The sequence below is a fragment of the Macrobrachium rosenbergii genome, chromosome 3 (assembly GCF_040412425.1).
Source record: "Macrobrachium rosenbergii isolate ZJJX-2024 chromosome 3, ASM4041242v1, whole genome shotgun sequence".
NCBI lineage: Eukaryota > Metazoa > Arthropoda > Malacostraca > Decapoda > Palaemonidae > Macrobrachium > Macrobrachium rosenbergii.
In genome coordinates, this window is record NC_089743.1 from 88,633,829 (window position 1) to 88,658,916 (window position 25,088).

A 25,088-nucleotide genomic window follows, 5' to 3' on the forward strand; every position below is an offset into this window, starting at 1 on the left:
TCGTTTACGCGTAACTTTACTGCAAGGCAGCAGTAAATTTAAATTTTCTTTTTTAATTGCCAACGGCTGCCATTACTAGCTATTTGCTTGTCGTCATAACAAGTAAGAGGAATTCAGGCCAGCACAAACTTCTCTCATTGTTGGACTCTTAAAATGTTAGCGGCACTAAACTAAGAGTAATAGGCAAGGGAGCCTGTCATCCCTTAAGGGGTGCGTCTGTCATTTAAAGCACATTTTGAATTAAATGCCAACTAAATGCACCTTTCTAAACTGATACATAATCATTGCTTTCTAAGCACCCAGAGCAGGGGAAAAAAAGGAGGCTCCACTGCCTACAGAAACTACTTAACATGTCAATGGTCCAGACAGCATTGTTGCAGGCGTATTCCTCTTTAGAGATTCTCAAATTCTGGAAAAGACTTACTCTAAGTTCCTAGCACGGAATATTCCTCTCATGTCTTCAGAAGCCTTTTGGTTCTCAATACAGAGCATTCACGCTCATAAACTGCAGGGTTGCCTCAGCATTTTTCTACAGTTAATCAGTTGGACATGGCTTTCTACAGTGCCATGACAGCTTGCTGTATTTCTTCCACAGCCACACAACATGCATTAGGTTTCATATTCTCATATATATTGCAAAGAAACTGTGATGTTTTATGTTAGTTATCCTTAATCAGTAAACCAAATAAGCTACAAAATGTGATACTGACCCTTCTTTCCTGTCTCCAGTTAAATAATTCTATTTTTGTTCAAGGAAACCACTGAACATTTCATTTCCCTACAAAAGACATAATGGATTAGGAATTAGGGGTGCTTTCCTAATATCTCTGCAGCTGGAACTGATCACGCTCCTGGACATAATAATGCAGTCATCACTGGTGACGAGAGAGCTGTCAGATAATAGTGCAGTCATCACCAGTGACAAGAGAGCTGTCAGATAATAGTGCAGTCATCACCAGTGACAAGAGAGCTGTCAGATAATAGTGCAGTCATCACCAGTGACAAGAGAGCTGTCAGACTAATAGAGGGTCAGAGAACACCAATAACAAACAGTGGCAGGACCTGACGCGGGACCCCTAGATGTTGACAATGGCATTGTACCAAGATCCAAAATATGCATATTAAAAAGTAACTACGGATTATTCCAAAAGCCTCTTTGGAGAATGTAGTGACTCACGTCACTTATGCAGGAAATGGAAAAACTCTGACACAGAGGACTCTGATAAACTACTTGAATTTGTCAATCTTAGTGCAACTGAACACACAGTAACACGACCTGATCAAAGACGGTATTAAGCAGTTCACGGCAAGATAAAATACTAAAGAATGGCTACCATCTTCTCCAGACTATTCATCTCATACCAAACCAGGAAATCTTCCAGCATGATGCCAAATTAGTCCATGGTTTTCTCAATGACAGGACAAAATCACAAATATTTGACATGCTACAAGACAAAGGGGCAGTGTTCGACACAAAACCAGGATCATGTATTCTCATTTCAGATGGATCTGCAATGGCGAATTCCTCGCAGCCACATTAATGGTTTGACATATACAAGGACGAAACACCACCAAATTTAGGGACAGTAATGTGCACTGGAAGTCACTCTTGTGTATCCAATATGCATGGAACTCATGCATGACTTTGGACTGAGGCACGGTCTAAAATTAAAAAGCAATATAACTGCTAACCAAGCTACAGATATGAGTACACAGAATATAGTCAGCGTAACAAGTCAAGAACATATCACCAGCAACCATGCTGTTAAGCTTGATGCAGTGACCCCACGTAGTCTTAAGAGGCAAACGCGGATTCAACTAAATGTGCAACACGCAGCTACAGAGTAAAACATGACCATCAAAATATAAGCAACGGGACGAAAACTATAATCATACCGGTATTAATCACGTCTCTTTGCTGCAACTTTGCTCTGACAGGACGTGGACGACCAAAAGAAAGGAGAAAACCTAGATGGAATCCAATAGAAAAGACTTCAACCTATTTGCCTGAAAGCAGATATCATATAACACGACATCGCCAAATCGGGTAACGCTCAAGGACCATGCAAAACAGGCTGTTTTATTCAGCAGTTCATGGATGAGGAGAGGCACTGCCTCGACAGCCAAAACCCCTCGGGACAGACCAGACATCGCGACACGAGAAATCTTCTGGACTGCTCAAGATGTCGTCGGGAATTTACCAAACGTGAATGCAGCCAGGAATATAATGAAATTTATAGTTCAGTGTTAAACCTATGGACTCGGTGGCTATAGTCTAGATGGATTAAAGGACACAGCAAGATGGCAACTTGTAAATTAACCTTCAAAGACCTTAAATGTCACGTCACAAAGAGTAGATTTTGAAACTCGTTTCTTACCGACTGATTGTGGAACGTAATTAAAATTTTATCAGGTTCTTTATAAGCACGATCTTTGCAAAGATACCAATATGCTTTTAATCAGACGATTCAATCAAGTTCTACGCCAAAACGTTGAGTTGTACGAGCTTAATAGCGACAAATTTGAGATATGGCAGCAATGTCAAAATCTGAAGGAGCTACAACATTCTTCTTGTAAAGTCCTTGTGAATCATTTATCGTTACTATCCAGCAATAATTACCATTTAAAAGATTATATCAGTTACTAAAGGCTACTATTCTTCCTACCGTCAGTTCTCACCAGTTTTTAACACAAAAATAGCCAACTGCGCACGGCACTGAGAGAGATCTGTCTTACTGGTTGTTCTTCATGATCAGAAAATCTCACGACGCTCAATCTTTAACACTGATAATGAGGTTATGATAAGAATGGCGGCAGGTACAAGTTCTCCATTAAAATCCCACTTCGTTTATCCAAATTAACGACGGAGTCCCTCAATCAGCTGTCCTGAAATTGGCAAGTACCTGGTCTCAAAAAGAGACCCACTTAAAAATCAAGTAATCGGAACTCTGGACCTGTTGGGATTCAGGAGAGAGAGTTCGGACAAAGAGTTAGAGAGAGAGAGAGAGAGAGAGAGAGAGAGGAATCCGTTTCCTCTAACACTTAAGTTAGCCAAGAGTCAGATATAAATCTAATTACAATATGATTACAGCGTTACAATTATCATTATTGAATCGAGCTAATTCTTTGGGCAAACAACGAGGCTTTTATTCACATCCGACCCAAACAAAAGGAATCCCTGGGGTATTACAGGGATAATCTCGGCTGGACAAAATGTGTCAGCGTACAAAAGCTCATATAATAATACTTGAATGTATTAAACAGTGCTCTATTATGATGATGAGCGGAGGTTAGCGGCCCTATAAAAAAAATATTCATGTTTAATTTCACCAGAGGGGAAAAAATTTTCATGCGGCGGCTGAACGGGATAAAAAGAATTATCTACGCTTCTTTCATTAAAGTGAGATTCGCTACGCCTCTTTAGGTTTCGAAAAAGCAAAATCACACAAAGTTTAAAAACTTTCCCGTGGAAGATGTCCATGTAAGAAGGAAACTTCCGATTGTTTTGCTTTACGCCTCTGCAATTGATGTTTGCCGAAAGACGCTGTGTTATTCACGACTTAACGTGATAACAACACCATGGAAAGCCAAATGTCTCAATCTTCTGTGGCGTCTTATTCACTCACCGGACTTTAAATAATTCGTAGGTATATGTAAGCAATTTGAAGATGCCTAGATGCAAAACTTGGTATTAAAATAAAGCAATATGTAAATGCAGTGACAATAAAAAAATACATAAAATATAAATGTATACAATACATACACACGCACACACACACACATTATATATATATATATATATATATATATATATATATATATATATATATATATATATATATATATGACCACGAGGAAACTCAACATGCTCCAGTCCTCATTATAAGGTACACACATACACGCACGCACACACAGACACACACACTATATATATATATATATATATATATATATATATATATATATATATATATATATATATATATATATATTATACATTATACATCAAAATTCCAAATTGAACAAACCAACAAATAATGTAATCCGCAGCGGACAAACATGCATAATTATGACAAAGGAAGCAGCAAGACTTACCGTCGAAGCACCACTCGCGCTCTTGCTCACAAAGGGTGTCGCTAAAGAGGCATCCTGCAAGTTCGGAGAAAAGAAAAAAAAAACCACGATTAATGACTCAAGTAACTGGAAGGATGGGCAGGGTTGTCAATCTCCTTAATTACACGTTATGAGGCGTTATTAATGGTCAACATTTGAGATCACAATTTAAGAAGAGTGAACCGAGTTTGCTGGCTTTGGTGAGAGAGAGAGAGAGAGAGAGAGAGAGAGAGAGAGAGAGAGAGAGAGAGAGAGAGAGAGAGAGAAGGGAAAGCACTGGTGGTTTTAAGAAAAGGATGGATTAGAGTGTGAATATGGACAGAGAGAGAGAGAGAGAGAGAGAGAGAGAGAGAGAGAGAGAGAGAGAGGGAGAGAGAGAGAGAGAGAGAGAGAGAGAGAAAGGGAAGCACTGGTAGTTTGAAGTAAAGGGTGGACTAGAGTGTGAATATGGAGAGAGAGAGAGAGAGAGAGAGAGAGAGAGAGAGAGAGAGAGAGAGAGAGAGATTAGTGCACAGACGAAGAGAGAAGGGGAAGCATTAGCAGTTTTAAGAAAAGGGTGGATTAGTGTGAATATATATGAGAGAGAGAGAGAGAGAGAGAGAGAGAGAGAGAGAGAGAGAGAGAGAGAGAGAGAGAGAGATTATTGCACAGAGAAAAGAGAGAAGTGCACTGGTAGTTTAAGAAAGGGTGGATCAGAGTGTGAGTATGGACAGAGAGAGAGAGAGAGAGAGAGAGAGAGAGAGAGAGAGAGAGAGAGAGAGGGAGAAAAAGCAGTGGTGGCTTTAAGAAAAGGATGGATTAGTGTGAATATGGAGAGAGAGAGAGAGAGAGAGAGAGAGAGAGAGAGAGAGAGAGAGAGAGAGAGAGCATTATATATTGTTGTGTAGGATAAGTGGTCTATGTGTAAGAATGACAGATGGAGGAAGAGTATATAAAAAAAATTAATGTTAATGGTTTCCCAATTATATGCATTAACTCATACCAGACTTTCCATGCCATCATATATATTAATAAAAGTCTTTATCCGACTTCTCCCCAAAATATACATAATTGAATTTTAATTTTCCCAATTGTAAATACTTAATTGCCAGACAAACTAATCGCTCAATATGCGAACTTTTTATTCGCTCTCTCCTCTAATTGAGGAATGTTTAGAGTGTAGCCAGAAGAAATATAATTACCAAAATGTACAAAACAAGAGTCTAGATAACATTGACAGAACTGTCTTTACAAACTCGCTACATGATTTACAATGCTCCTAAGACACCAGTGAATTATATATTTTAGTCTCGTTAATAGATTTTGCTTTGACTTAAATACACACCTCTTGGCTCAAAAAGACTGAATAAAATTGTACCAAACACAATCAATACATTTACTAACATGATCACTGCACCATCTCTCCCCCAGTTCACAAAAAAAAGTTATAAGAACAGTTTTATCATTTTTCTACTTGAGCAAGCCGGTTCCCTCAAGAATAAAATTAAATGGTTTTGTTCTTAGACTAGATTCAACATCTGTTCATCTTTTCTTGCATTCTATACACGTCGAAGCATATCTCCTTAATGATTGATTGATTGATTGATTATGAAATTTAGGTCTTGAAGACCAAGCGCCGGAACCCATCAGGATTATTCAGCGCCGTAATGAAGGTGAAATATATAAACTAATGATATGATTGATAATGAATAGGTGAGTATATTAATCATAAGAATATTAACAAAAGCCATTAATCATACATTTTAGTGTGCAACATGTATACTGTAAGTATACAGTTCACAGAGTACAAACCTACACACGCACCCATGATAAGGGTTGGAACAGAGCCTACTATGGGAATTGAATGTGACTGACAATTCCTCTATACACTCTTAGTTCATCTATAGCAAATACATATACCTTACACAGACATATATGTATGTATTCCTGTATTTATGTAAGTGTATGTATATGTATAGTGCGCAGTTAAATGAAAGGGTATTATGCTACCAGAGCGTTACCGAAATTATGGATCCTTATTAAAACTGAGAAGTGCAAGAGACAACGAAACATATGAGTAAATTTCCTGTCTGACAACCTCATCCAAAATGCTTGTTGATGGATCGATATGAAATTTAGGTCTTGGAAGCACCAAGCGACGAACCCATCAGGATTATCGCTTGTTGAAAATAGCAAGGTTTGCATCTTCCGGAGTGATCTTTTATATATATATATATATATATATATATATATATATATATATATAAATAAATATATATATATATATATATATATATGTAATATATTTTATACATGTATATACATCACATATTATATATATATATATATATATATATATATATATATATATATATATATATACTGTATATACATATGCATTTATTCTTTTTGCCATTAAATCGTTTTTCCACATGTGAATCGTTCTTCACAGTAACAGCAAGCACTCCAGACTCATCAAAATGCATATTGCGCACACAGGTGTAAAACATAGGCACACAAAAACATATGCATTTACATACACTCACTGTCACCTATCACCAACAGAACACTTAGCAATTAGTTGTACTTGTCTACTGACATATGCTCATAATTAAATAACTAATAAATACCATGAACAGGTGCACTTTAGCTTCCACGCATTTCTTGCACACACACGCACACACACACACACAAATATATTTTCCAGTGCGTTCCAGTTTCAACCTTCAAAATCACTTGTTGAAATTAGCAGCAGTCGTGCAAGAGCGACTAAACGTGTTTATCTGAACAGGTCTGTAATAGCATTCAAAATTTAGATACCAGTCACGGCATTGCTGATGTAAAGAATGTTGGAAAACAACGGAATGCTATGTATTAAGACACTTTGTTCTCATTCTGTACTCTACTCTGACGCGCGCGCGCACACACATACATACATTTCATACATACATATATATATATATATATATATATATATATATATATATATATATACTGAAGAGAGAGAGAGAGAGAGAGAGAGAGCAAACGATTAGTACAGCCGATTTTGTATGGTCCCCAATTTAAAGTAATTAAACCCACGTTCTGCCATGAACACATTTATCGAATACTTAATTTTCAACTTTACAGGCACGAGAGAGAGAGAGAGAGAGAGAGAGAGAGAGAGAGAGAGAGAGAGAGAGAGAGAGAGAGATCCACATAACTGACAGGGTCAAAATTCAAATACGATTCAGGGAAATATTCCTGTCAGGCGCAAAAATGCCCCACAATCGAAATTTTCTGGGATTTATGAAAACAGAATGCCTATCCATTTCCTAATACGCTCTGCAAAGTCAATTAATCAATTCCAATGGAGAAAAATACTTTAACATTTGCCTTTGTACTATGCATCTCTATTCCCTTTGTAAATTTTTTTGTCATTTCTATCTCCGAATTGTCTGGGTAGCGCGTTTAAATTCAGCGGATGTATTGTGCAATCGCTCTAATTGGTAGAGCTATTGTTTTATGTGTACAGTTGGGGGAGGGGGTGAAATGTTACCTTACTGGATGGATATTTGTATTAAGTGCTTGCTTACCTTTATCATGACAGCGCCATTTTAAGCGCATGTGTCCTCTTGACGCAAATTAACTTGTATGGCGTGTGTGTGTGTGTGTTTATATAATATATGTAAATGTGTGTGTACATATATATATATATATATATATATATATATATATATATATATATACAGAGGAGAGAGAGAGAGAGAGAGAGAGAGAGAGAGAGAGAGAGAGAGAGAGAAAGTTATTTTGCACTGAAATGTTGGTAATGTGCTTAGATACATTAGTAATCTACATATACATACATATATAAACATTTTACACACACACGCATATATATATATATATATATATATATATATTATACTTATATAAACAATATATATATATATATATATATATATATATATATATATATATATATATATATATATATATATATATAAAAATAGGCCTCTTTTACCTAAATTTGTGTGTAAGTGAAGAAAATTTAAATAAGTATAGTTTTCATCCATAAACATACCATGAGAACCGCGCCGCAAATATTTAACTAAATTAACCAGAACACCATCAATCGAAGAAAAGCAGCTAGTAAATAAAAAAAAAATCAAAGTATTATCAACTGCGAGTCATCTTGAGGCAGAAAGTTTGCTTATATCACGAGGCTAAAAACATAAACGCCATTGGCAGATAACAGCTGTGACTGAGTAGCATCATAAGTATGAAGTCGAAAATAAAGCCGAGGAAAAAATAAAGACCCCAGACTGATACTTTGACAAATTAGTTCAGAACTAGTGATAAACACGGTACATTTAAACGTAAACATTTTAATAATGATGATGATCGTTTCTCTCGTGATTATCTATAAGAAATTCTTGTATCATACGAAATCACTCCTTTCTTCCCCTTCTCTGGACATCAAGCGTATTGAAATTCATTTATCATCCATTTGTGAACTGCTGTAGACGACAGCCGAAGTTATATCTGTACGGAAATACACAGGTTAATCAACAAATTCTGGGATGAAGTTACTAGACCCCGGCCCTTCCTCTACTGATATTCAGGGGAATTATGTGGTGATAGGAGTTGGCCTCTCTTGGTGAAGACTAATCCCAGCACTGTTCAGTCCTAAACTGCTTTACTATTTGTTGATGGCAACCAGTTTTATAACAACGCGATAGACAGATAACGTACCAGAAATTGAAACAAGATTTTCATATTCATGAAGAAGTGGGTACAGAAACGACACCCATTCGTACACTAGGAAACAAATATTCAGTTTTTAATTACTCATATGCCATCACATTAGCGATCGCTAATGTTCAGTGATAGATACCTGAGAAAAAGTTCTATTTCACAAAAAACAATGGACACTAACCACCGGTACTATATAAACATACATACGTAAATTCTGCCAGTCTAAATCTTGAAAGCCATGTCAACTAAAGAATTAGCTAATACCTTTAATTACGGACACTAACATCAAGAATCTATCCCAAGATTCATAGAAGCCATTCCAATTGATAACGTCTCCTCAGACTCTATTTAGATTAACTTTACTGATCGCTGGGCTTCGCTGGGACCGATATTCTAACTGCCTTCGTTTAGAAATTCCTTCCCACGTATGAATAAATCTTCGCTTTACTGCTAAACCATTGGTTTACTTGAAAAGGGATTGGGATACTAACCATATATACTACTTTTCTTGGATTTTAGTTCCCCGTATTTACATGACCATATTGTCAATATATATATATATATATATATATATATATATATATATATATATATATATATATATATATATATATATATATGTGTGTGTGTGTGTGTGTGTGTGTGTGTGTGTGTGTGTGTGTGTGTGTGTGTGTGTCATGTAGCTATGTTCAAAGTATAGGTTTGCAACAATGCTGAGAGAAGAACAACGGAAAATTGATAACTGTTTGTAACCTGCACTCCCAGTGTTTGACAAGTTTTAAACGTATTCATTACAAATTTAATAATTATCATGGTTTACTAACACGAATCACAGATTTCTAAGAACATTCCCCTTATCGTTCCTTTGACAAACAAATAAAAAAATTAAAAGGTCAATACAATTCGTAACGCCGATTTCATGAAACCATGACTAAGGGTTCCAGAGCACAAGTGTCGACCCTTATTATACTGGGGGTTGGAAGGTTAAGCAATTACACAACTACAAAAGTATCCACAATACTAGTGCTGAGGATGATAAGGTAGTGACGATGAACTTGGGCGAGTGCTGGAAACAACTGACCATCTAAAAAAAAAAAAAAAAAAATATAAAAATATATATATATATATATATATATATATATATATATATATATATATATATAAAAAATGGATGTATGTATGTGCCAGCATAACTCTGAAATGCATCAAGCAATTTCAACAAACTTGGTATGCATATGACTATCTACAAATCAGCACTGTTAGGGCCAGGGGCGGGCGGGGTGGGGGTGGTAAGACATCACTAAAACAAAGGTCACCAAAGGGGCAGGTGGAAGTTCCATGAAACGCGGCTGGTTGTGCCCGCAGACTCAGTAACTTGACGAATTTATCATACCCTACTTTCGGTATACATATGACTTACTATCTGGAAATGAATACTGTGGGTGCAAGACATAAATGACACTCTCTCTCTCCAACCCTCCTTGCCTCTTTCCCTCTATCTTCTCCCTAATAGCCCCTCTACTCACTCACTCTCTCTCTCTCTCTCTCTCTCTCTCTCTCTCTCTCATCACCCCTTCCAACCCCAACCCCCCTTGGGTGTCAATTACGTCTTGCCCCCACAGTATTCTTTTCCAGATAGTAAGTCATATGTATACCGAAATTAGGTATGATAAGTTCGTAGGGTTACTGAGTCTGCGGGCATAACCAGCCACGTTTCAGGGAAACCCTTGCCACGCCCACCAACTTTGGTGCCCTTTGTTGCTAGTGATGTCTTGTCGCCATCCCACCCCCCGCCCCCCCACAGAGCTGATTTCTAGATGGTAACTCATATGCATATCAAGTTTGGTTGAATTGCCCAATGCATTTCAGAGTTGTGCTGGCACATACATACATCCATTTATATATATCTATAATACAGTATATATTTATACATAAAATATACAAATGGATTATATATACAGTATATATGTGTATATGTATATGTATATATATATATATATATATATATATATATATATATATATATTTTATATATATATATACACACACACACATATATATAATATAATATAGTGAGAGAGAGAGAGAGAGAGAGAGAGAGAGAGAGAGAGAGAGAGAGAGAGAATTACAAACTTTGGCCGACCTAAAGGCTCAAGGGAGTATTACATTACTGGGGTCAGCGTCCCACTAAATTATGCTGATGAAGCTCGACTTTAAAACCCCCTTGTTGAAAGAAAATGAAAATTCATTTCTACCAATCTCTGTTCAAGAATTTCTGGTATTTATCTCTCTCTCTCTCTCTCTCTCTCTCTCTCTCTCTCTCTCTCTCTCTCTCTCTCTCTCTCTCTGTGACGCCAGATTCTATGATCACCCACACAGGGTTTATACCCAATAAGCTAGCTATGGAACAATTCGAGTAAGTGTGGAGACGAAGTCACAAAAGACATACTGAACCTTTTCAGTGGAGTGTTACATCTAGATCAACACATGTTCACTAAGAACATCTGGCGCTAAACCGCACAGGTGTATCTGGCCGTGAAAAAAGAGCCGAGACCACGTACCTGTAACGGATTTTAACCCACGGACCTTCATTAAAATACCAGAGGAATGAAACGCAATTAGCGTTGATTAACGGACGTGTCACATACAATATGTAACTGCAATAGGCACAGTGCATACGTATTTGCTAAAACATGACCATTATACACACACACACACACACATATATATATATATATATATATATATATATATATAATATACATACATATATATGTAAATACATATGTATATATATGTAGATATATATGTATGTATACATATATATGTATATATATATATATATATATAATATATATAAATATATATATGTATGTATGTATATGTACAGCTAATTGAAATTATCCAAAAATGGTGCAAATGTAGAGTTGATATTTATAGGATATTGTCAAATGAATTTGCAGTACTTAGTGGGATGCTACGTGGAAATGTTAGTTCACCTTTGTGTTTTGCCGTCCCATCGATTTTATAACGAAGCAGTGATTGGTGATGGAAAACGTTTAGAATGGAGTAATGACACAAACTTAAAAGACTTAGAATAGTCTGATGATAATGTTGTAATCAACAAAACACCACAGGAGTTACTTGGCTTACTTCGTAAAAAACTTCACCCATCTGAAGAGTTAGATATCAAAGTAAATCTGTGCAAACAGAAATAATGAGACCAGCGTATGCACAAAAGGTTGAAGTGACACTGGATAAAGAAAGGATTACTGAGGCTGAATCTCTCAAATATATAAAAACAATAATATCCAGTACAAGCTTTCATGAGTAAGCACACAGGATGCATAGGATTTGTTAATCATATAACTGAAATTGCGTTCGAAAGTAAGATTATACATAAATCTTGTACGATTTGTATTGCTGTACGCACACGAATAATGGCGTACAATATATCTATGTCTAAAGATTTTTTAGGTTTGAGGAAAAAGCTTTGGGAATATTAGGGATCAAATGGTAGGACAGAGCTAGAATTAACACCATAATGGAAATTACTTCAAGTTATATTTGTAGAGAGGATAATGAATAAGGGGCTTCGACATGTCCTTCGAATAACACCTGGGGAGAATAGTACTTGACAGCGACAACTGAGCTCTTGTGGTCACTAGAGGAGTTCTGAGAAAACAGATTAACACGCTCGCTCTCTCTCTCTCTCTCTCTCTCTCTATCAAACACACACACACACACACACCAATAATGTTTATTTATTTATATATATATATATATATATATATATATATATATATATATATATATATATATATATATATATATATATATATATATATTAATACTGGAAATATATGCTGTCTCGATGTACTTTCACAGTTAATTATAAATGGATTGTTTAACAGACCTCTGAACTCTTTAAAGGTTCTTCTCAGGCTGGGAAAAAGGGGGAAAGAATACACATAAAAAATTAAGTAGTTAAATAAATAAATAAATAAATAAAAGGAATTAAAAAAATCAAGAGGGGAAAGAGAAAAAAATGGAGGGAAAAGGGGGAAGATTATATTTTGCATATCAATTTAATTTTGTTTAAGAAGAGAATGATATTAATTGAAAACTTATTACCTTCTGCTAGAATATCCTTTATTGATTTATTTTTGTAAATAAGTATTTCTTTCATGATGCCATCTAGGACAGTCAATCAAGATATGTTTGATTGTTATTGGGATGTTACATCTTTCACAGAGATTGGGTTTGTGTGCGGAGTTGACATCAGATGACCATGTGTGAGTCTGGAGTGTCTATTCTGAGTCTTGCTAAAATAACCTCATTAATTCTTTTTTTGGGTAGAAGAATGCCACTTTTAACTGTTCTTAATTTGTTTTAGTTTGTTTTGAGGGGGTATATTTGTCAATCCATTTTGCCAATCCCTATAAAAATTAGGTTTTAACTGATGCTAGCTGTCCTGATATGGGGCTTTCAGAGTAGTTGGGGAGCTTATGCTTCAATTTAGCAGCTTTATCACTTTCTTATTACCCTCAATGCCTCAGCATGGGCTGGGATCAACAAATTTAATTTGAAGGTCATTTGTAATTAACTGATGTATGTTCCCGTTGGATATTTTGGACAAGGTGATTATTTGATTTTAAAATGATCCTATTTCAATTGCACTTCTTGAGTCGCTCAATATGAGTGCTGGCGAATTCCTTTTTGTTATAATCTTGAGAGCCAGTTGTATGGCTGTTAATCCAGCTGTAAAATACAGATGATATTAGAGGAAGGCCCATTTGCATAGTTTATCACTTGAATAGGCTGATGAGCCCAGCTTCATTTTTGGATCCATCTGTGTAGATTATGAAGGGATTACCCTTCCGTCTTATGTGTTCTATGGTATGTTGATGGTACAGTTCTACAGGAGTCCTATCCACTAAGGGGGTACCCTACAATCTAGGACAGTAAGAACAAAGTGGCATTGAGGATCGAAGTTTTGAGAGAAGGGTCAGGTCAGGTAAAGAGCATTAGATTAGTCATGGAGTTAATAGATATGCTAACAGTCACTTGAGATACCTTTGTCCCAAGAACTACATTCCGGCGATCTCCTTTCTGCTGGTCTTAACTGTCTTTCAGGAATGCCAGAACACCTTATCGCCACTTCCAAGCCCTGAAGGCCCATAGAGGAACAACAACCAGCCGATGGCTAGAGCAGGGCAGTTCCCACTCAGTTCTCCACCAGGCATGACCTTTGCCTACTATGTCCCAAAGTACAGCCGTAGTCTTGGTCTTGGCACACTGCCATACTGTAATTAGGGTCAGAAGAGACCCAGGCCTACAAGTCGCCCCAGCAGTGTTAATTTGAAGACCCACTGGAGCAACTAGCTGTTTTGCTAATCGTGCACATTGCAATTCTGGAGTGCCCAGTAAGTCTGAGATTAGCAATTAAGTCCAGTTTCTGTTTCTCTCACTGAATCCCTCATTTCCCTTCCAAGATTTCATCTCCCAAAATAAAATTCCTTGTGAATTAAGTCTATTGGTGAATTAATCCCTTGCTCAGTGTCAAACAGCAAAACATCCCTCCAATGTGATCGAATATTGCAAGTGAGAGAATCTTCTGTGTAAGAGTTCTTATCTGGGAAATCTATTTGCACAGACGTGTCATCTGTTCCAACCTCGTATTCCTGCCACCCATCTTGCTTGGACGAATCCTGCCTTATTGCGGCAAGCTATTCAACGTGCAACATTCCCAGAAATCACTAATCGTAAAGAAGTCCCAGTTTCCGTGGTGCTATAGACTGTAGCAGTAATGTCTATTGTGAGCAGACTCGGTATTTCGTGGTGCTGTTAAGCCTACCAGTAACTTTCTTTATTGACAGCTAAATCAGCATTCTTTTGATTGCATTGTTTATGTTGTGTGCATTAAAGTAGTATTTTGTACTGATCAAAGTTTTCGATTGGCGATCTACCATTATTATCATATATATGTAATTTTGTACATTTCATGTATTAATTGGTATTTACGTATGTCGACGGTGAGGGCAATTCAAGGCTTATCCTAGTAATTAAAATAAATATATATATAAATATATATATACATACATACATACAAACATGCACACATAAGAGAGAAGAGAGACTGAGAGAGAGAGAGACAAACAGAGAGAGAGAGAGAGAGAGAGAGAGAGAGAGAGAGGGAGAGAGCCAAAAGTAACTGATCATTAACTTACACCAAACACAGTCATAGGTTCAAATCGAGGTCAGGGAAGGAGCACAATCATATATAATTCCTCGTGGTTGTAAATCTTTTTATTTCTAAGACATCAATATCTGTCTTAATTGGTGGTTTAAGGGTGTCATGTGCACACTGATAATCAAATCTCATGCACACACGTATATATTTGTATATGTATGTGTTATGTTTTCCAAGCAAGGGCAGATATACTCGATGTACACAAAACTTCCATTAAACAAACAAAACAAACATGCACATAAACTTTCACACACTTCCGGCACTTTGATTTTATTCTTCCACCAATTATGAATTATGCTGCACTTTTTACAACCGCTCGCCCTCATTTATTTCCACCTGATTCTTCGCTTCAGCTTAACTAACATTTTCACTGCTTCGGCATATTTCTTTATCTGTTCATTTCTTTATACACCAAATATACGAGGCAGACAGTTCGTCTAAACGGCTTCAACCTCTTTCTTCTTTAATTCATTTTCTTCCAACAATTGCTTCCATAATGAAAAAATTGGTTCGAGCTTCCCTCATACATTGCCACCTTGACGCCCATACACACTCTTTGTCACTTTTCCAATCTTTTGCACAGTCTACTTCGTGTCCTTCTACTATTTTGTAAATATCTTTACTCTTATTCCACTACCATCTGTTATAATACTCCGAGACACCTATACAAATCAACGGCTTCCATTTATGCACTTTCCTGATTTCTATTTAGCTTACTGTAACTATACTTGCGTTCACATTTACTCCCAACATTCACCTCTCGCAAAAATATTCAAACTTATATTTCTTAAGCCTTTGCAGTCTCCCTGCATTATCCGCAGTCAGTATAAATGTCATCTGCAAACATCAACCTTGCAACATTCCATCCACACCTACTGTCCTTTTTGGGCTTCTCACATTACGCAATCCTTGAAGATACTGAAAATTCATAAAAACAACACCCCCCCCTAACATCTGACCCAGTTTCAAACGAAACCAGTCACTCTCCCATCTACATACTATAACACATGTTACACTACCATCAAAATAGCTTTCAACCATTCCCAATAACTAATTATTTATACACGCATACTCAGTTTTCCTTTTAATTCGAACTTCTCACGTAGATGTTTCAAAAGAAACACTTGATCCAATCATCTTTCCCACGACGTTCTTCCCCTGTCAATCCCTTTAACTGTCTTTCCTGTCATTCGCTTTCCCTGATATAGTTAATAATGGCATGTCCCGTTAATTCACTGAAAGTACTCAATGATGCCTGCTAAATTTGGCGGTCTGATATAATGTCATAGTAAAAATAGGTGTGAGGAGCTGGAGAGGTTAGTCATCCTACTTGTCTGAACTGTTTCCTGAATGAATGGCGATGATATACAGGTACGGAAAATATAGTGAATTTAATCGTACTTATAGACTGCGTTGGTGAGAAATATGGATGAAGATTTGAAGGGTGAGGAAACTGAGCAAGAATGAAAGCCTCAGTGTCTCATGTTTGCAGATAACAGTTTTGTTCAGGCACAACGAGAAGAGGTCGGTATACGTCAAAATATAAGAAGAAACAGTTGGGTATGAATGGTATTTTCACTGAGGTTATGAGAGTAAATGAAGTCATGACTTCGCGAAGAATTAACTCCTTATCAGGAGTATTTGTGTTTAGCTGTTAAAGATTATACACTGAGTGAGGAGCAAGGCAAATAAGTGAAGCTGGAGCTGTTGAGAACCTACTGACTAAAAGGGAAGGGACATAGGAGACAAAAAGTGGTACATATAGAAGTATCATAAGCCTCTTTCAGGAAGATGGATGTGGTGGTTTTTAAGTCCATGCGTTGACTTGTTAGTACGGTAAAATCGAAAAATCATTTACCGGGATAATGCCTCGTTCAAATTTTGACACAACGAAAGGACGCTTTGGGTCAGGAAGTGGCTTATTTATCTGGAATTAATGTCAAATAAATTATTTTTCCACAGATGAAACTCCTCTCATCCTTAGCATTTCAATTCCTTGACTCGACTTACACCATTTTCACCTCTCTCTCTCTCTCTCTCTCTCTCTCTCTCTCTCTCTCTCTCTCTCTCTCTCTCTCACATGCACCTTCCTAAATTCTTGAAATCACGCCTTTTAGCTTTCACCTAGTCGATATTTCCAATTTCCAATATTTCACCCCAGCACAATCAATCCTACCAAGCATTGTCATCTTATTAGGAATTACCAAGTTACACCTTTCTTTGTTAATTTCCCAGTTTATTTCTTTGCTCTCATTCCTACTCGGATCCCTCTTTGTCTCTGATTTCTTTACAACATCATCTTTTTACAATCCTGTTCTTCCTTTCCCTCCTTTCTGTTCACTGACCTTTCTTTCTCTTCTCTGTCTGCGCTTCTGTTCATTCTATTCCATGTTATTCTTCTTTCTTTTCTCTTTTGGTCACGGACATCTTGCTGTCATTGTTCCTCGTACATTCATGACGAGGGGCAAACCTTATTCCATTAATGCTCTATTATCTCATAAGTAAAATTACTCGTGTGGGTTCGTGCGTGTACATGTGAACACATCTGTGTGTGTGAATGTGCGCAGTGCGGTTTGATAAGGCCATTTTTTCCAGTCAGTGATTGCATTTACTTTGTGTAGAACACCAACGGAATTGGGCTAGCCATTATGAGATGATCATCTTCGTGTTCCGTCACGAAACCCTACGTATAAAATAAATGTCAAGGTTAACAAAGACATCACTGAGTGTTCTGGCAAAATAATAATAATAATAATAATAATAATAATAATAATAATAATAATAATAATAATAATAATAATAATCGCTATGTATTCAGTAAGCCAAGGCACAGAGGATACAGAAATAGAATGCTATTCTTGTGCCAACAATAAGTAAACAGGGAGACAACAAAACAAAGACTTGCACACTAACAAAGAGCAATAATTACAAGAAAGACGAAATACAATGGAAAACGGGAGAACGCCAGGGAAATCCGGAAGATCATGAAGAACACCCCAAAATGCTTGGCATAACCTGAATCAATGAATGCCTTAGACATAAATGCCGAAAACACCAGGTAACATAATAAGCTTCAAGAATAAACTGAGGCAATAAACAGCACAAAGAAAAGATACAGCAATTACGGTATCACCACTGAAAAGTTATAATTACCACTGATGGAGAAAACCAAGCGTTGGATCATATGATGAGTACCACTGAAACCAGTTTCATATATGCTGGAGCTAGCTAGGGTAGGTGATTGAATTAATCGGAGCAAAGCGAAAATAAACGCCAGGCACAAACTAGGGAAGGTATGTAAGTCCAGCAAAAAGGGGAGTATATCAGAAAATCCAACAATTAAGGAAATACAAAGAATGGACTGAATTGCAAAAAAAAAAAAAAAAAAACACACACAATAGATAAAACCTTAAAAAAGAAGCGCAGCCTGGTAGAGGAAGGAGCGACAGCAGTTAAAGAAGGCTTCAAGTAAAGAATAAAAGCAAATTTAACTACAATACCAAGGTTCGAAGGTAGATCCAAAGCGTATGTATCGGAGAAGCTCTTCAACACAAACCTGAGGAAACTATATGAACAACTGCACCAAGGAAAGGCAGAGAGAAACGCAATTCCAGAGGGCAAACCCAAAAGAAGTACTGACATAACTTACAGAGAAACCTAATGACCTATTTAAAGAATGCAAAGTGGCTACTGGACCAGAAGAATGAAGAAAATCCCACAACAGCGGCAATTATACAGAAAGCTCATTAGATGTGCACAGAATACTTCTGTACGCATTGCATCATTCATCTTCGCTTCCTAGAATATTAAGCTTTTTCTTCCCATTACCTCTTTCGCGTCGGCTGTGCTGCATGTTCCGGGTCTCCCAATCCTTCCTCATAATACTTCTGAATTATATAATCCTCCGACTAATCTATTATTTTCTATTTTCCCTACGTTCGCCAAAACAACACGAGCCACCCTCCCTCCCTTCTCCTACGTCCCGCGCCATTTTATTTTTCATCTCTTGTTTTGCAAATTCCCGCCTCTGTTCATATCCATATCATGCCGATTACCCATTTGTATCACACCTTAACAGAACATGAATATTTACTCGTTCATTGATTTTGACAAAAACGTGTCCACTACACACCACTCATCGTAAATCCCAGACCTCCTTTATTCCAGTGTCCGCAGGTCTAGTGCATCGTCTAGACTCTAGAGAATCCTGACACATGTTGAATTGGCAGACATTCTTTTACCTTCCCCAATCCCTCCTGAGAAGACAAACCGTCTCTGTCATTTTTCGACAGGCAGAAAATGCAGGGGCAAGAAGTGTGGAGCCGTGAAAATTCCATTGCCATACCGTTCAGGAATCGAGTACTATTGAGTATAAAATGTCTAGCAAGGGTTACATAAGATCTAGTTCCTCTGATGGTGTCTTCTATGTGGGCCACAAATACTTCATGCAAGAGCAACTTCATGCATGTTGCAGACTGCAACATTAAGAAAAAACTAGCCTTCACATCACCCGCAATTACTGCACTTCTGTCTTGCAGCAATCATACCAACGATAATCGAACATGGAGGTGAGGAAGAATAAATACAATCTTTGCTACCTTAAGTTATATCCCTCCAAGCTCACAAAAACCATCTCTTAAATACCCCTTGAAACGAACTACCTCTGTTTTTTCTCATCACATTCTACATTTGTCCTTTCTGTATATAATTTTAAAAATACAGTTAATTTTTAGTAAAGAAAATGTGCCACTCTGACCCTTGTTGAAAATCATAGCAAAATTTTATCTCTTGCTCCAAGAAAAATCTTACGTGTTTTCTTGTAAAAATTGATCTCTTGAAAATTATCAATGATTAATCTTATAAGAAAAGAAAAGTCTTTACAATGCGTCTGCAAGAATCTACTCCGAGCAAGTCCAGGTAAGAGTTAGAGTCAATAAATAATGGCTGTTTCACATTTGTCTGTCCGTTTGAATTGTGAAATACTTTCTTTGATAAACACATTGGCTGCGTATTTAAAAAAAGAGGAAGGCACATATATCCTTCCCTCAAGTTTTATTTCCATGGTGGTGATATTTTCGCCACATCCCAACTTTTCTGCCATAACACAGTTGGCTCAGCAATCCCACATGGGGTCTGATAACACGTTAATTATCTTTCCAATCTTTTGTGCACACCTGCTGTGTTTCTTGCTTCATATATTTGCCAGCTCCCCTCTCTTATCCTTCTGTCATTCGCTACATTTACTCCCAAATATCTGTACAAATCAACCACTTCTGCTCTGCCATTATTCATATACGGAAACGGACTCCCAGATGTGAATCAGCGCGCACAGGTAGCAGAACCTCGACCCCGGAGCACTCCAATATCAGGAACCATTCAGAACAGTGTAAAACCAACATTGAGAACGAAGATTTTAGTGTCATCGGCCATGCTGCCAACCCACAAGAATTAACAATCCTAGGGTCGTTGTCTATAAAACAAGTCGTACCATCCTTAAGTGCTCATACATCTGCAAGTCAATTGTATTCAGTCTCTCTCTCTCTCTCTCTGTCTCTCTCTCTCTCTCTCTCTCTCTCTCTCTCTCTCTCTCTCTGTGGTGGTTTCTTTCCATTTGGTCCCTTGCTGTCTCAGCTCTAGTTTGGTTGTGTTTTCATTCATTTCATTCTTACTCTGTTATATTTTAAATGAATTCCAAGATTGTACTTATAATTGTTTTTATCTGAGGATGTAATTCGGTAAATAATCACGAAACGTTGGCTAGAAAATAAAAAGACAGCCTAGTGATCAGTGGTTTTCGTTCATCTCCATCAGGAGTTTATATATATATATATATATATATATATATATATATATATATATATATATATATATATATATATATATATATTATATGAATCAATTGTTAGAGAGGGTGGAGAGTAAGATGGAAGAAAGAGAATATGAAAGGAGGTACAGTAAAAGGAACGGAAGGGGTTGCAGCTAGTGGCCGAAGGCAAGCTACAAAGAACCTTAAGTATAATGGCTACAGTGCACCACATGAGGTGCACTGACGGCACTAACCCCCCAACCCCCTCAAGGGAGAGAGAGAGAGAGAGAGAGAGAGAGAGAGAGAGAGAGAGAGAGAGGAGAGAGTATGTTACTGCTTAATTAATGATGGCTGCAGCATGTATCTGTCTTACAGGGCTAATTAAATTATCCTGTTCCCTTCCCCCTCCCCTCTTGCCACCGACCCCGCTCCCCGGCCCCGGCGGCCTCACATGCTTGGTTCAAGTTTACCAATTCTTGCTCGTCCCCTTGAAATCAATCTCACACTGCGTGTAACAAGGGCGCAACAAATGAAAAGCACATAAAACTGAAATGTCTGCATTAAACTCCATCCTCAACAATTATTTCAATCCGTTCCACGGCTCATCTCCTCCGTCCCTCTCGCATTTGATGGGCCATTTCTTTTCACAATTCCTTCGCACACTCTCTCGTTTATCCGACTTTCCCCTCTCTCTCAGCTGACCGTTTTTAATACTTTCATCCTGTTGCATTATCATTTATATGTAAAGTTTTTTAATGTTTTTTTTTTTCTCTCGTAGGGACAATCTGTTAATCTCATCTCTAGGTTCTATGCTGAAATCATTTTCAACGGGTTAGTTTTTTGCCTTGACACTTTCGTAATCTCTACGAGTTTGCTCTCTCTCTCTCTCTCTCTCTCTCTCTCTCTTCTCTCTCTCTCTCTCTTTAACACTATAGTACAAGTAATGAAACAAATTTCCTCTCTTTCTCACTGCCAAAATCATTTTAGGTAAAGATGAATGGTTTTGAAAATTACTAAACCTACACCGATCCCTTCAGAGAAATACGGCGACATAAATTTGCTGGCCACCGGAAATTTTCCTTCCCGATCAACAGCTGATAAGGACTCAAACCATATTCACCATAAAAATGACCGATTGAAAAATCGGTTCTAAAAATCCTATTAAAAAAACACGAGCAAATACGTTCCCCACAAAGATTCGATACAAACGATAAAATTTTTTTTATATACTTTCTTTTTTCACGTAGAAGTGACGAGTCCTTCGCGCGTTTTAATTTGGCGCCAACATCTCTGAGATCTTTATCTCCAACTTATGCTGATGATTAAATTTGAAATGATGATGATGATGATGATAATTATGATGATGACTGATGAAGATTAACTTATACTTATGTTGCATACATCTGCATGACCGTGTGTCTGCACGCACACATTTAGAAAAATATACAAGTGTATATCCATGTCTCTTATAAACTACACAAGCATACCCCGAGACACGTCCAAGTATATGATAGCTCTGTCACTAATTCAAAGGGGACTTTTTATACTCTAAAGTGCTAAGCCATAATTAACCATTAATATCGAATAACCTGTACCCTAGTTATAACATATACCCAAAGGGAATTATATATAAGTGCGTCTGGTACGGGCAGGGCCAGATGCATTTATCATATATAATGCCCTTTGGGTGTAAGTTGTAAGTTATATCCATGGTAAAGTGAATTCGATATTTAAGGGGGCATTTAGGACTTAATATCTGAGCGCATTTATATATATATATATATATATATATATATATATATATATATATATATATATATATATATATATATATATATAGTATACATACACATATGTGCGTGTGTAATAACTGTGATCATTTACCAACTAAGCAAGAAAAAAATAGTGGAAAAGCAGATTTGATAAAAACAAAACCAGCCAGCAACGGTTGCAGATTTTACAAGAACACAGAAAGACCCTGAAACTCATTACGAGTGTGACTGGAAGAGATAAACGAGTGTAACTTGAATAGATAAACTATTCTTAAAAATAGTAAACTATCCACAAAACTTTCCGACATCAAAATTCTTCTCCAAAAGCAAGGCGCAATGGGATGGGAAACTTCCTAGCCTAAATTCTCTGCAAGGAAGACGGACGATCAAGAAGAGCGGGGCTTATCCATGAAAGGAAGCGATGGATCTATCTGACTCTTAAAGGATGCTCAGAAGAATGAGGAACAAGAGGCAGAAAAAGAGTTCCAAAGCTAGTCAGCTGAAGGACAGAAACAGTCACTGGAGCGAGTAATCCAAGATACGGACGGCACTCGTCCAGAAATTCTGAACCCCCGTTGATAACTGAAGAGGCTGAGAATGATTCTCAGAATGCTTAGACCGTTGGCTTTAAAGTAAGCGGAAACCGGATTGAACAGAATTACCGTTGGCCTTGAAGGCATTTAGCAAAATAAGCCTCAATAAAAAAAAAGTCAATAACATAAAGTTCTGAAAGATCAGGACAAGCAGCATTCAGAAAAGGTTGGAAACATGAAATGATCTTCACGCTTAAAAGTAGTAGAATTTCAACTATAAGAAAAGCAATTACATCCCTTCACAATTTTAACACAATATTGGAATTGCGGTAAAGAATATACGACTGGCATGGGTGGACGAGAGAACTTGCTGGGCCCTTGAAACCCTATCGCTGATTGTGAATTTTGAAGAAAGGGCAGGAAGAAAGTTTAAGAAGCATGAACGACCAAGTTGCATGAACTACATTTATACATGATAAGAGTGACGACATTATTAACGGCTGGTAATAGCTGGAAATGACAGATATTTTATAAGGGTTAAAAACTGGCTCTCAGCATCAAGCACAGGAAGACTGATGTAATGAAACCTCGAAGTTATGACATATTTACTTGAATGAAGGGCTACTTAAATTTGTTTTCCTTCTCTACCTCGCCAGTGCCGTTCACCAGGGGCTGGGTCTCTTGCATGTCAAAGCACAAGCATTACTAACAATTGATAATCAACCCTTGATTCCCTAAAGAGTTCCAATTTAATGTCTATTCACACTAACATTCAAATCCTGGTACAGTGCTTTGAGAAACACTGATTCAAGAGTATAAATCCCGGTTGTCTCGTAGTAGTGATGGAGATTGTTTGTCTGGCTTTCAAGGTAGAGAATAACAGCGCATGACAAATGCATTGATACAAAATGCAGCGGCGTTCATCAACGTCGAGACTCAGGTAAACTATCAAAGCAAACAAAAGGACAGCCATTTAGTAAAGCATATGCCCACTGATTAAGAGAACAATAAAGAGGCCAAGGAAATACACGGAAGTTCTTGGTGGTGGGTGGGTAACACAATGAAATGTCATGGAAAAAGTTACATCTGGCTCGAGTCCACTGAGAAATTCTCTTCCTATTCTCGGATGCAAATATTGTCTGTACCCATCTTGCTGGCCTCCTTGCGATTTAATCTCTCTCTTTCCTACAAATAACTACAATTGCGATGAACGCTTCTTCTGTAAGTTCCAAAAACTCACGGAAAATCCCTCTGTAAACTTCAGTCCAAAATGTATATTGCTCAACTTGCAAAAGTCTAAATCCCTGCAATCTTTATGGGATGTGGGGAGAGACTTTGCCTACATAAACTTATTCCTTCTATCATTTCTTACCACGAGTCCACATCCTCTGCAAGACGATTTTTCCCTATTGGTCGTTCATGCTATCACTCTCCGTTTACTAACTGACGTATTCCAACATTTCTGACGACTTCCTTATAACAGCTGCATCAATACTCAAACTGCTTTCAGCGTATTCTGAGAGCGAATATTATTTTATTCTAGATCTTTTTCTGTACAGGAGTTCCTTAGTCAAGTCTCAAAATGCTTAAATTTACAGTTTCTATTTTAAGGAAAGCCTGCTAACTTAATCGGAAACTTTCCAATCACTTAAATCGTCATAGCCTAAAACATTATGGTCAAGAGCAGGAGTGAGTCAAATCTGCAGTTTACTCTCAAAATTAAACTATTCTTAAATGATTCCGCAATTAAAGTTCCTAGGCTCAAATGCCCTTTCTGCATAAGAAAGTACCTCCACTTAACTGTGAACAAAAATTAAAGAAAGAAAAGAAAAAATCTTACAAACCAAGCATTATATCCTCGTGCCTCTTCACATGGGGATGAAGTTCCCTGTCCC

The 25,088-nt window shown here is 37.2% G+C and overlaps 1 protein-coding gene across 50 annotated transcripts in view; it reads right to left on the reverse strand.

Moving 5' to 3' along the window:
- The window catches only part of LOC136826963 (uncharacterized), a 578,486-nt gene that overhangs the window by 331,688 nt on the left and 221,710 nt on the right, over window positions 1-25,088 (reverse strand). For all 50 annotated transcript variants that reach the window (XM_067084667.1, XM_067084940.1, XM_067084928.1 and 47 more), the window contains one exon: window positions 4,096-4,149. The gene's annotated coding sequence lies outside the window, so the exon portion shown is untranslated. The remainder of the gene's footprint in view (window positions 1-4,095; window positions 4,150-25,088) is intronic.